Source organism: Berghia stephanieae, chromosome 2 (assembly GCF_034508935.2).
Source record: "Berghia stephanieae isolate SIO BIC M18660-M18661 chromosome 2, UCSD_Bste_1.3, whole genome shotgun sequence".
NCBI lineage: Eukaryota > Metazoa > Mollusca > Gastropoda > Nudibranchia > Aeolidiidae > Berghia > Berghia stephanieae.
Window position 1 is genome coordinate 23640344 of NC_088361.1, and position 2339 is coordinate 23642682.

General features: G+C 35.2%; 1 protein-coding gene across 2 annotated transcripts in view; it reads right to left on the bottom strand.

The window, feature by feature from the left end:
- LOC144964519 (ELMO domain-containing protein 3-like) overlaps nucleotides 1-2078 on the bottom strand; it is a 23619-nt gene extending 21541 nt beyond the window's left edge. For both annotated transcript variants that reach the window (XM_078898906.1, XM_078898904.1), the window contains exon 1: nucleotides 1970-2078. The gene's annotated coding sequence lies outside the window, so the exon portion shown is untranslated. The remainder of the gene's footprint in view (nucleotides 1-1969) is intronic.
- Nucleotides 2079-2339: the final 261 nt, after the last annotated feature.

Consider the following 2339-nt stretch of genomic DNA (forward strand, 5'->3'; position numbering starts at 1 on the left):
ACGTCCTAATTAAGCGGAAGCTATGAAATTGAGCAATTTTTCAGATTTACCACAGTCCACTCTGCATTGTCCAGACTTGTAACTGGCAATCGGACTTCTACCTGCACAAAACAATTAACAAAGATGCCGCTCATAATGGTTGCATAAGTTAGCAACTGATTAAGAATGCATTGTCCACCCATTCGTCTCATTGACCTCTGACCATGAACGTCACAGTGGCAGTCAATGACACTGACAAGGAAAACAATTCTATTGTTCAATCCTCTGTGATGAACGGTACGACCTCACACCCGGTTGACCATCCCATCAGACTTATTTGCATTTCATTAACTATCATTTTAAATGAAGACAACAAAAAACCTCTTTTATCGGGAAGTCATTGTCAAATTTCATCCCATTAAGCACGGCGGGCTGTCCCAATTAAGCAGCTGGGAATTGGAAAGGGTATGAGTTTTCAATTAGAAAAAATTATGTTCCCAAGGAATTGTCTGGATAAAGCAGCTGTCCCAGTTATGCAGCATTGCCAATAATGGCTTGGACTGTAATAGTAGTATTGGTAGTAGTAGTAGTAGTAGTAGTAGTAGTAGTAGTAGTAGTAGTAGTAGTAGTAGTAGTAGTAGTAGTAGTAGTAGTAGTAGTAGTAGTAGTAGTAGTAGTAGTAGTAGTAGTAGTAGTAGTAGTAGTCTTTTAGAGAGTATAAAATATATCAAACTTATTCCTGTTTCATTATCATCATAACACATTGATTAGATAGCGTGAGATTGCATTTCAAGGGGAAGAAATGTAGTTACAGCAACTTTTTTCAGAAATCATGATGACTTTTTTGTCACAAAAAGCGACACCAAAGGGTAGGCCCATTTTGATAAACACAGCAAATTCAATAAAATAACTGTGTTTTTTGTATGATTCTCATTAAAATGAGAGAAAAATTTACATGTAAAAAGAAAAAGTCTAGCGATTTTATTTATAAAATTGAGTAATTGAAATTTTTCAATGGCAATGATGCACATTACCGTTCGTGTCAATCGGTACTCAAAATCCAACCATTGACATCTCCTACAAGGATATAAAATATTGAATTCGAGTTGCATTTAACACTTATTAGTTGTTTCAGCATTCAAGCAAAACTAAAGCTATGGAATTTAGTGACATTGGAACAATTCTAAAAACCGCATCAAAAATGCCAACATGAATTCATGTCTCATTGTAACCTGCGAAAGTTTTTTGTCTTGCTGGAAAAGAAAATTAATTTAAATATGCTTTTAAATGCATTCTACTCTTCAAAAGCTTAACCACTTTCTTCATTGTCATTCAACTGTCAAGATGGACTGACTGAGAGAAAGTAAAGGAAAATCTATTCATGTCACGTAGTTTTATGTTTGTAGCATTCGGCATTTTTTTTTTTTTTTTTGTCACGTTCATCACATTAACTGATTATCCAACAACTATTCTGAACCTTTTTCAGTATTATGTTACATTCTTAATCATGTTTTTCAATAAGCTTTCAGTCCATGGTTTAGGAAAATAATTTAGAGGGGTGCGCCTTTAACGGGTCAGAGCCTAAAGTCTAAAGCAGAAGTAAGCTGAGAAAATCAGACTTCATGAAACAAAAATAACACTCTACTGACTGGCACACTCACTACACGGACTTTCTATTCGATCTGTATTAATACAATAAATAAAATAATACAGTACAAAGATTTTTCGTTTGAATCCACACTGTGAGGGAATACTTTGCAGGAATAGTAGCTGTGAGCTGAACGAACTCTGCATTTGATGGTGCCATCCCCATGCTTCTTGTGCCATCCTAATCCTAATCTTTTGGACTTTGGATAAAACTGGATGTTTAAGTTTGTTGTTACGATGATCAATACGATACCTCATTGGTTGACATTCTATGTCCGTAGCAAATTTTAAACGTGTTTAAGTGAGCTATTTAATATTGTCATGTCTTTATTTATCTACCTACTTTTATAAGTTTTATTTTTCCATCGCAGTCAAATCTAAACTCTTGACTCTTATCTGTCTAGATAGCAGTCACCATTAAGCCATCAAGCGTCTATAGCAGCAAGTTATTCGGGTGAAAATAAAAAACATTCATTGAAGTCGGAGACGAAATACGAAAAAACGAAAAGAATTAAGACTCCTTCCGCACTAGGACAAAACTGTTCCAGGACAAATTTGTCCTGTCCCACTGGAGAAAACTTCTATTCAAAAGGGGTTCCGCACTAGGACAGGACTGTCCCAGGACACACCTGCGCGAATGCATTATTTTTTAATTTTTTTTTACAAGATTCAAAAGTTTATTTGCAGGGAATTGTCAATATAACTCATACAAG